This window comes from Hippoglossus stenolepis, chromosome 8 (assembly GCF_022539355.2).
Source record: "Hippoglossus stenolepis isolate QCI-W04-F060 chromosome 8, HSTE1.2, whole genome shotgun sequence".
NCBI lineage: Eukaryota > Metazoa > Chordata > Actinopteri > Pleuronectiformes > Pleuronectidae > Hippoglossus > Hippoglossus stenolepis.
In genome coordinates this window covers 5,053,594-5,066,018 of record NC_061490.1, presented here as the reverse complement: position 1 = coordinate 5,066,018, position 12,425 = coordinate 5,053,594, and positions in this window count along the sequence as shown.

Genomic DNA, 12,425 nt, shown 5'->3' with positions numbered 1-12,425 from the left:
GGGGCACTGTCACATCAGAAAGACAAATACAACTTCATTTTCTAATTATTACAGCATTGTCCACATAACTGCAAAAGTTGAAATATACACTGACATTATCCATCCATCCATTATCTATATCACTTTGAGGGTCACAGGGTGAGTTGAAGCCAATCCCAGCGGACGTTGGGTGACCTGGTACAACCTGGACAGGTCGCCAGCGCATGGCAGGGTCAACATGCAGAGACAAACAACCATTCATACCTATGATCATTTTAGAGACCTCGGGTGAACTGCACCACTGTGTTGCTGGCGGATTATTTATAAATGATTAATATATCTTTATAAATTTAAGCTACAATGACAAAATACAAGGTTAAAACACAAGTTTTCCTTTCCCCCATTATCTTGGCTTCCCTCTGGCTATTTAGTTACATTGGTAGAACCATGGGAATCATTCCAAGGCTGCTTTCTCACAATACGCTTGCACTGTTGTGTCTATGTTTCTCAGTGCTTCACATCTACTGTACACTTGGCACCCACCTCTTTAGGCCACATAATTTCATTTGGTCTCCCTCCCCCCGTTTCAACATCCCTCTCGACTCCATCTCACATTAAGTCGGATGAACAGCTCTCTCCGCTTTCTTTACCCGAGCTAAATTCAGTGATGGAGGTCGAGCCAGACATTTTGACTGTGATTTACTAAATATGGTCTATGTTACTGAGATGTTGAGGATAATCGATTTGACCATGACGAGGTGGAAGGTAATTTGCCTCAAATGTCATCATCCGTGGTCAGGTTACAGTTTTGGGGGGCGCAGGACTTAAGATTTTGGTTAATTCTGTCTTCCTTAAAAAGCCGCTCCATTCATCAGATAACCAGTCTTTCCCTAGTTTTGGCTCTCTACTCCCTTTCAAACACACACACACACACAAATACAGCCACACACACACACGCACACACACACACACACACACACACACACACACACACAGTTCTAAAATATATCTCATGCATCCAGAACACCTTTTAAGGTAGGCTGTTAAATTATCAGAACACAACAACATTAACCACACATCGATGATAAGCTTAATATATGTTAGAACATAAATGCTTACAGTACATTCTTATACTGTAAAAACAAAAAAATACTTAATGTATGTAAAATACAAATCTCTTTGAGAAGATTTTATCTGACAAACATACTGCACACACACACACACACACACACACACACACACTTGGGTGAAGGATGGGCCATGGGCCAAAAAAGATCCCATTAAGTTTTGGCATAGATCCGGAAAAGGGATGGATCCAGGAATTTTCTATCAATTTCCATACATTTTTTTTACATTGAAAATAATCTGGCATATTTTGGGAACTGATATCTACGTGTGTAATTTGGTGCAGCTAGATTGAGTTTAAGGGCCCTGCCCTTGGTGGAGGTCTGTACTCTACTGAGTACCACTCTGGTTAATCTTGTTTTATTGAAAGTACCAATGTTACCCACATTTTACAGTTTCAGCCTTCACCAAATTATTAGATTATTAGAGGAACTGTCAGTGTTTTTCTCAGACCCACCTCCTTGAATCAGTTCTGACAAGGCTGAACAGAATCCTGTTTCGGTTTCTCTGATGGCAAACTGCTTTAACGTTTGTCCACGCATCTTCCACGTTTTGTGTGAAATCTGGCGGGACCATGAAAGTGTCAGTCATCAATCTCTCAAACCAGCATCTGTCTCTACATAACAACTACATCAAGCTTAAACAACCAAAAATATATATGTATCTATTTGCCTAATAAAATAAGCTGACTATGTCAAGTCTGAAGATTGTTGGGTAGGTGGGGGGTGTGGAGTAATACGTGTTGTAAGGGAGAGAGCGGGGAGCAGAAGCCTCAGAAGAGGTCAAAGGATTAGGTCGTGTCACGGTGGCGTTGGGGCCTGACTCTGCAGTATTCCTGTTTTACACAAGACTTAACAACTGAAATGTTGATTAATTTTTTAACTCTGTTCTGTGATGCTGACTGATTTCGCTTATGAACGAAAATCGATGAGTTCTGATAGTTGCTGAAAATATTCACTTAAAATCATCAGTAATACAGATATCATTGTATTATATGCAATTTGTTTTTATGTGATTTATTGTTATCGGGTAACAACATTTTCTCTGTTGGTATTAAGCAGGTGTAGGCTCCATACACATAGCGTAAAAGTATTGTCTTGCAGAGCTTTCTGGTTTCTCTACATTTGGCCTGACAATAATTTGACACAAATTAATCATTTATATATTTAATTTAAGTTAGGTAGGTAGGTAGGCCAGCTGGTTGCAGTAACCATATATAATAATAATGATAACTTTATTCATACACCAGCTTTCAACAGGCGTTACAAAATGCTTTACAAAGACAACAAAATAAACACACACAAAAAAAACTGAACATCAAGCACAAGTAAAATAAATATGACTAAAATATAAAATACATATAACTAATGTGTGAATAACAAGTAAATAAAGATATTATCCATATTACTACTTGGAGACACAACCCTTTGAAATGTTTACAGGTTTGTTAATCTGTGTTATACACAAGTCCCACCTCCCCATGCTAAATGGTACACGTTGCTACAATCATATCCAACAATTTCATCCCAATGTAACTCACTGGCAAAGTAATATTGTTCATGGGACCTCTCCTGGGAGCATAATCAGCAACATGTCCACTGGGCCAAATTATACTGACCACAACTGAAGCATTAAGTTCTATTTAATATCGCACAACTTTCTAATCCTCAGTCCAGACTGTTATTTTGGGCTGGTTTCACAGGCAGAGTGAATCAGTAAAGGGCTGGTTTCCCACAAGAGCTGGGTGGGATATTGATCTGAGTATGTGGTTACAGTTCTGACCATCTGACAAACATAATATGCATTTTAATACTATAAGATTATTTAAAAAATGAACAGTGAATGTTGTCCGATGTTTCCCTTTGTTTAGTCCTGTAGTGATCTCAGAGCTGGTGTAGTTTCCTCCTCAGCAGAGATTGTTGACCAGATACTGATCATAAATAACAGACGCACGGAGGTTTGGGTCGGAGCACTTTTCAAAGGGAAGTCTGTAAAACTGAATTCAGTGGGACTATAAAACCAGAAGCAGAGTGACTCCTGATGTTTGTGTGTGGTTGTCATCTCTGGTCAACATTAGTCCCCCAATATGTTTATCTTCCCAACTCCTATCCTCTATTTTAGCAGCTCTAGTCCAGAGCCAGGCCAAACCAGGTCAATTCAAACAGTTTAAACCTCTTCATCTCCTGCTACTCTCCTTATCATCACAGCTGACCCCTCGCTCAGACGGCTCGCCTCACAGCTGCCTCTGCCCGTGAAATGGTTGTTTTCTATAAACCGTCCCCTGGCCTAAGATCGGCTATGTCATTTTGTCCCAACTTTCTTTAGCGAATCATTTATGTCTTTTCATCAACATGAGAGTTTTATTCTATGCCTGTTTAGAATAAATATATTGTTGTATTATGACACGCAGATTATCTTTATAAATTTAAGTGGACACACCCTCAAAGTGCCGTTCATTACGCCTTTTAAATGACAAAATCTACAAGAGTAGAGGTGATATTGACAAGTTGTAAAGAGCTATCGAAAGCTATTGCTGTGTCATGAGGGAGGGGCTCCAGATGTCAGCTTTATTATTTTCCTGGCAGGGAAAGACAGACCCACCCTGCCTGTCTTTAGCTCCGCCATGACCCCTCTAAACCATTTTCCGTTGTCTGCTGCTTAGCCTACATCTGCTAGTCAACCTGGGTCCAGCTACAACAGCAAGAGGTCACCGTGCCTCCACCACCACCTTCTCCATCAGCAGAAACACAATAAACACACACTCACACCTTCCCAGAACACACATCCTGAAAGTCAAGCATCAGTGTTTTCCTCAAGATCCCAGATTTTGGCTTGAAGAGAGAAAAGTTTCCACAAAAACGGAAATTAAGGGAATAAAAGATACGTGGTAAATTCATTGACAAGCTGGTTGTCTTGCAGGGTGTGGTGCTACTGCTTCCACACAACCTAGAATAAATGTGTGTGTGTGTGTGTGTGTGTGTGTGTGTATGTGTGTGTGCGTGTTGCTGTCTGGCCAACATATGCAGAGGTCTGGCAGAAAGACACTCACCAGGGTGTTGCTTGTGGATAACTGTGAGAAAAGTCTCAAAAGCTGGAGAGAGACAGCGTTTCCCAAACTGACGTCGGTCAGGTCAGGATTCACAGGCTCTGAAGGCTCCTGTTATCCAGGTTTCGATTTACTCGAGCCACGCTCAAGGACGCTGCAGCAGGGCGGACACTGGCCCATTAAAGAACAAGCCTTGGACTTTAGGATAGGATGCACAGCAATTTTTAACCGATTCACACGATTTGAGCAACTTTTAGTTGGTGGCTAGACATGATAATCTCCTGGATTGGTAGAGGTGTGGTATATAAAAAGGAAATTCCCTCCCCATTTTGTTTCAACCTATTGTCGCAGAAAATAAAATCCTTTGATTACACGTGTGTATATTTTGGATTCTCTGCATCCTAACAGCCACCTCCAATATAAAACCACAGGTGAAATGATTGCGTCATCTCTGCTACTTATACCAATCCTGTTGCAGATGAATGAACAGGTATTGTTCTATATACAAAGAAAAGCATCTCACTAGAGACTACTGTGTTCTTATAATCACATTATATGTCCAAGAACATGTTCACAGTGTCAGTCTATCTAAAAAAAAAAAAAAGGGTTCCATACTTTACTGGCATACTTTGACATTTTGGCTCCCTGCACAAACAAATGTGATAAAGTAATTTAATAATATGGTTCTTTTAGACTTTAAAACTGTTACTGAACCACATGGGTTCAAGATGTAATGTTAAAATAATAATTTCAGAGTGGTTGTACTTCTCAGAAAAAAGGATTCACTGTTTTTCTGCTGCTCCAACCCTCATGAATGTATATGGAGGTGGAAGTGACCCCGTTCTGCCACTGTGCCAAAATGGCTTCACTTCCCAGGTCTGCTCCTGGAGGCTTTGTAAACATTGACAATGACATTATTATCATCATTTGACAATTGCCTACTTGTACATCGATAGTTTAACGTGCAACATGTGAGGTGTGTGCACGCAAAGATGGGTTTGGCTCGCTCAGCATATATTCCCATTTGCTGTTATTTTATTGATCCCAGCTTTACATGACTAATTACTTTATTGTTGGAAGTGTTTTAGATCCGTGGAAACTGATATCACCAAAGAGCCGTGTTGACTCTGATTGACGAGACTTTGGGGAGGTAACCAAAAGTAGGTCAGGAGCAAACATGACAAGTGGTGCAGTGGTCATGAGTAACGGATGCAGCCGGTCAATGCCAGGTCTATCGTACAGGGACATTTAACTGCCAACCATTGATAAGATTGCTGTGAATGAAAGAAAGAAGTTACAGTGTCCAAGTGCTTTAATGCCATTTTACTGTAGCTCATGCCGTTTATTAAGTTATTACAATACTAATCATATGATGAAATCTATTATGCACTATAAGATTTTAGATAGAAAGATATAGATTTTATGGTCCAAACAGATACATTATACAAAACCTACTAATGATCAACTACTCATCAAGAATGATTATATTTAAATTAATCATTGATCGATAAACAACTTAGAGCAATTGGAAGTCATGTTGAGCATTTATAAATAACTGATAAAGGACTGAATGAAATATCACTTTCAATTTTAGCAAAGGTTATATTTAACAATCTCATTAGGTCAGTTGACTCAATGTGTATATAAGTATCTATAATTAGAATTTAAGTAGTATAAATAAGTATCCATAAGTAAGTATTTTAACTGTTTCCTTGAATGTTGTCACTTTCTTTTATGAATAACGGTTTGCCAGTAAATGACTTTCACCACATCCCTCCAGACTGTACAATAGCAGATAGAGTTTGGATATGTTATAATTCTTGTGAGCTCATTTCTGTGATTCGCACAGTTTATTTTCTGTCTAAATCCAGGATTTGTCATTACTGCCTTTTTTTCAAAGCTCACAGTAATTCTTTCAAATATACATCTCAGTATCTCATCACGATCTACCAGGACCTCAGTATCCAACAAGCTAAACCTCTACAAGGACTTGGTCTCAGTTACAATAAATACACATCAAAGACTAGGAAAATAAAGATTAACACAAAGCCACGACAAACTCGGTGCTCTCGGATGCAGGGCTTCTCTGTGTAATCCTCTGTGATGAGATGACGCGGCGTGAGTGAGAGTGTTTTTGGATATAAACACGCTGAGGAAACTGTTTGGCCAAAGCTGTACAGGGATTCTGCAATAACAGACAGCGCACAGCTCAGGGTCGATAAGAACCCGCTCTTATAAACACTGATCCACAGGCGGCCTCCCCCTGCTCACTATCTGAGTCCTGCACATGAGTCAAAGTTGTGTCTGCTCACAAACATTAATATTACACCAAACAAAAGAAAGTCCTGGAAACACTGATGTGTTACTGCATGATGCAAACAGTATTATTCAGCTGTGCCTGTTTGTAATACAGGATGATCTTTGTTCATCCCAGCTGGTACTGGTTCACTTAGAATCAGCATTATTGTTTAGTCAGTGTCATTTTCATAAGCAGTGTGAGTGTTTAGTGGATCCAAGCTGTGAAACAAGGCTCCTTCCCTCCGCTACATTATTCAGAAACATTACAATTAGTGTAAGCCGGTCCATAAATCTCACACTGAGGGTAATTACTGCATTACAATATGCCGAGCCAGCGGAGAGGAAGGAGGGAAGAGGGGAAACAAGAGACGATTCCCCTGTTGCTTTAAGCCAGGGTTATACTTTCCACAGCCACAAGCCGGCGAGGATCTGAGGATGACGTACATTCTATCATCAGGGGGATGCCAATGAGGCACTGACTGAACATATTTGTATTCACTAATTTGGACCCTGGTAGCAAATACATGTGAGCCTAAAAACAAATGTGGACGCTGAATTTGGAGGAGGTCCGCTGTTACCATCGTCGAGGAATACAAAGACAACAGCGGACGACGCGGATCTTCTTCTTCTTTAGTGGATGTCGACATTTTGATTTGTTGTGCGCGCTATATATTTTGACACTGACCTATTGTGCACGTATGGAGCGCCATCCACGTGGACTATAACACAAACGACTTCATGTCCGAGGTGTCCGCAGCTGTGCAATGTCGTCATCTGTGGGGGTTTTAAAGGCTGCCACCTTTATGAAAGTGCAAACACACACACACATGCTCACGTGCATATGTAACTGCACATGCACAGACACCGATGCACCTTTTGCCCATACACACTTTTCTTCCACCCCTGTTGCACTCTCCCTCTCTACTCTCTCTCACACACACACACACACACACACACACCATCACTCAGTGTGTTTCTCTTGGCTGATGCTGTCTCCTGCGCTGAGAGAGGAGATGGGAGCCCAACGCCTGCTGTATGTTCATGGAAAACTGAAGCTCAAACTAACCCTCGAGAGCTGTGGATGTGTGCGCGTGTGCACAAGTTTGCGTGTGTGCATCCATGTGTGTTTGCATCTGTGAAGTAAATTACTTGTGAGTGCACTGCATGTATACAATAGATGTTTCCAAGCTTGTGTGTCCTTGTGGATTTTTTTTAAATCATCGCAACAACTTCCAAGAATTGCCGTCAGTTATTGGAAGAGTGTCAGAACCACAAACATTTCAATTACATTACATTTAATCATTTGGCCAGCGCTGTTATCCAAATTGAGTATCAACTGATGGACGTCAGTAAAGCTTCAGTACAGCAGGACACCTTGAAGTAACTATGGTCTAAGTCAGAAGTGAGGCCTGTCAGAGGAGCTCTACAGGAGTGAAATAAACACGTTAATATTTTATCTGTCAATCTCTCACTATGTATCTTTCATTCAGGGCTAATATCATGGATGATTAAAAGGTTAAAGTTAGGTTTTAAAAATGTAATTAACACAATAACCATTGTCATTCTTCAACATCAGACAGGGAAAGGAAAAGGCCATAAAGACCAATTAATCTTCCTCTTTTTTGTTCGGTTTAGTGGTGGCAACCAACATCAAGGAGCATTACACCTCTAGTCCTTTGTAATGCCTTTGCTTGATGCTTTTAAAAAGGGTCCTGTGCCCTAATGACAAGATGGGTTAGGGTTACTGGATGTTTGGAGCATTAAGACCATGAAATGAATATCAGCATTAAAATAGGCAACAGACATGCCAACAACTTCAAGTATGTGTAACACAATGTGCACTAGTGTTTTTGCCAAATTACATGTTGCAGGTGTCTAGTAATACATTCATACTTTAAAAAAAACAACTTGTATTACATTAAAAATCAATTAAAACCACTGTCAATGCAACAAAAATCAATATACTGAGATGTCCACAAGGCTCTTGAGACATGAAAGCCTGGTTTATTTGAAATCACAATATGAGAGCAGAAGCATCTTCATCGATAGCGAAGATCTGAGATTTGGCCGCGACATATGTGATGTCCTGTTCCATCATTCATGATCACATCTAGCAGGTTTTTGACTATTAGACAGAGCGAAACAAGATTGTGACTCTAATGAAGCCTAAGAACAAGTTTGACCAGGGGTCATTGTAATTTTGTCACATCTCTTGGTCTCCAGCTCTCACTTACTTTCAAGTGATTCCTATTGGTCTTTTCTGTCAAGCAATGAGCATCTCAGCTGAAGGAAAAGCTCCATGTATGACTTCCTGAGAGATCACAGGTTATATGGTACAAAAACTATACTACTTATACTATATATTGATGTAATTGACAGCTGCAAGTGTTGGGTCTTGGAGTAGAGCAACATACGCTGATATATAATACAGTGCAATATACACAGCAAGAAGATTCCCGGTTTGAATCCCAGCTTGGCCGGGGTCTCTCTGCGTGGAGTTTACAGGATCTCCTGGTATCTTTGTGGGGGTCTTTCTCCCACAGTCCAACGACATATAGACCCTCACACCCAATGCCAACTGGGATTGGCTCCAGCTCTCCCTGAGCTCCTCACATTAAGCAGAATAGATAATAGATGTATACACGTTGAATTTTTAGTGTCTAAATTCCCAGAGTATAGCTTTTATATTTGCTCCTACACACAGATACCTGGTGTACACAGTAGGTGATTTACTGTTGCATGTACATGAACGCACACATTGTTGAGCCCTATTCACAGAAGTTTCTAAGAATTGTCCCAAAGTGACCTCCTTGGGTTTGGCCTGTGAATCAACAACATGATGTGCTCCAAATGTAATCTACAGAGCTCTGTTTGACGGAGTGTGTCTGCTCCAGCAGCAATCCCACCCACGCTGACCGAGTGTGTATTGGGTAATGTGTGTGTGTGTGTGTGTGTGTGTGAGTGTGTGTGAGTGTATGCACATGTGTGGGTGTATTACTATGGATATTGTGTTTCATATTTGCTGCCAGTCCGTTTTGTACAGTGATTGTCAAATGAGCACATGTGGAACTGACAAGTCTCTTTTTTTTGGTGTGTTTTATTGTTCATGATGGTGCAATGTTCAATCTTGACATAGTTGTAAATAAATGATTTGGATGTTTGTGTGTCAATTCATGTATGTGTGTGTCTTGCTTAAGTGTAGTAACCCCTGTGGATAAGACGGAAGGTATTTTGCATGTGGAGGATGGCAGCTGTCAGTGACAACACATGTACACACATCTCCACAAAGCTCCCACCCACCCAAAAACACAAACATGTTTACACAGATACACACATTCACTGAAACGTGTAATATAAAAATGCTTTACGCACACAGCTCGGATAAACTTTATACAATATTGATCCACAGAAATGAATCAACACGTTGTGTAATGTAAGCTTGTCATTCTAGAAAATGTTTATTTCTACTGGCTTAAACACACACATGACTTCAGAGCACATGACATAGACTTACTTGAACCTTAACCATAGTTACCCATGCCCTAACTTTAACCTAAACCTTACCTTAACCTAATCCTAAAACATGTCTTCACATTAAAACTTAAAGAGTTACATTACTGAGACTTACTTTTGGTCCCCATAAGTAAGACGAGTCCCCATAATGTGACTGTGAAAACAGATGTAGGCCCCCACAACAGGATTAATACCTGGACCACACACACACACACACACACACACACACAAGATTCACACACAAACCAGTTAATGTGTATTCATCGGCAGCTGTTTTCTATCGTATTGTGATTGTTTTTCAGGGAACATTACATACAATTCCCGCGCCTACCATTCCATGCTCACACAGGAAGCGAAAACTGAGTTTATAATCATTCTGAACCAGTGTTTATGTTGCTTGGAAATTTTGGAGATGCAACACAAACTGCAAAACAAACACTTTTTAAATCATATATTACAGGTTTATGAACACAATGCAATGTACATTTCTAAGTCAACAAAGCAATTTTAAGAAGTAAGTGAGAGTGATAAAATTGGGACCAATTTTTCAATTTCATTCTCGAGCTGATGTGTTTAACAAATATGAACATGACAAATGAAGTTACACCACTGGTCGGGTGTTGGACTGTTCCCCCTGGTCGTTGCTCTTTCAAAAGGATTTAGGCAAACAGTTTCTATTAGGTCATCAAGGGGCGTTGACAGACATTGTTGCCAACTTAGCGCCTTTGTTGCTAAATTTACAGATCTTTTTTTAGACCCCTTTAGAGCATTTTCCCCCCAAAAAACCATAGTGACATATTTAGCACTGTATAAAGCTCATTTATTTCCCATAGAATAAGTCATGCGTATTGCCTCATGAGTGCGAGGTCTAGTTTTCCGTCCACAGGCATGCTTCTCTGTCTCATTCAATTGATTGCATGGCCGCTGACGTAGATGTGAATAAGCTTCTCACTTTCTCTCAAAATAAGAATCATTTTACCTGAAGCCATGCATGTGTGTGGTGATTTATCGGCCAATGGTTTTAAAAGCAGGATTTCAGCAGTGCAGAGCAGAAGCTTAGAATTGTCTTGGAAGTGACTGTTTGTTAACATGGAGTCTCAATGGGGTGTGCAACAGAAACAAAAGAAAAACATATAAATTAGAATGTTTAGCAACATTTTAAAGAAGGCTTTAGCTAAACCTTCCATTGAAATTGATAATACACGGTGCAGTCATATACTAGGTTTTGACCAGGTCTTTTATCAAGAGAGGGAATCCACTTCCAGCTCCATTCAGACTGCCTGCATGTGTCCATGTCAGCTCTCAGCTATTGTCAATTAAGAGTATGGCAAATAATGAAATGAATACCTGAATGTCTTCAGTATTACCTGACCTGCCCTTTATTGTGAGGGACAGAGTTACAGTTATTTTGTAGATAATACTGTCTTTCTTCTTTGAGTTTGAGTTGTGGGTCTCGTTAAACAGTCAAAAGTTGGCATCACAAGTTGGAACCTGCATGTTTTCCATTATGACTCTTTACACACATATTCTGCTAAATGTAATTTTAATGGCGGATAATGGTCTTCCGGGAAACCAGTTAGGAGCTGTGACATTGTTAATGTGCAGCAGCATCTTGAACAAACAATCAAACAATCTCGAACAACTGCAGTGCAACACACAAGGTACAAAACATATTTGCATTCGTGTACAAGACTATAGACATAGGTTTGAATGCTGATGACCTGATGTGGCCCTAAACATATCACCGTTAACATTAGAGTCTATGTTTAGCACAGAGGACCAGATGCTAAACATTAAACAGTAATCCTGCATGTTTTCTGAAAAAAATGTATAAATACGATCTATAAAGCACACAGACAGAGATCTCCACACATTATGAAGCCATTAGGGAAATAAAAGGACACTTATGTTTACATTATCCCCTAATGCCAAATGGAAGAAGTGGTCCTAAGTGTTCTAGACCAAAACAATGATCCTTCCCATGGGAAGCATTGCTCTGAACTTCAACAAGAGGCCAGATGAATCCTCCTTTCTGCTTATGATATCTATTATAGTTTTGATGAGGTAAATACTTGTAACCCTGCCCTGTGTCACTGACTCCATAATAACCAATCATGGGGAAATGTGGTCACCTCTCCACAGTCGACAGTAGGCTTCAGGACTGTGGTTTAACTGGGGAGCTCCCACATATGAATCTGTTTAACTGTAAATGCTCTGTGGCTTGTTGTACTGTTGTAACATATTGTAGCCCGATTCAATTGTATACACAACTTTAACAGCAGCACTAAATATCTTTTTAACAGCTGACACTTCGATGTCCATCTTATGTAAACTGAGCTGTGATGTTTAAAAACTCAACAACATGATGACATCCTCCTCTCCTGATCTTTCCAGCGCCCACCGATATTCTGTCACACGCTCAAACTGTCTGTCTCCAGCAAAACAAGCCAAATTGCTACAGTAA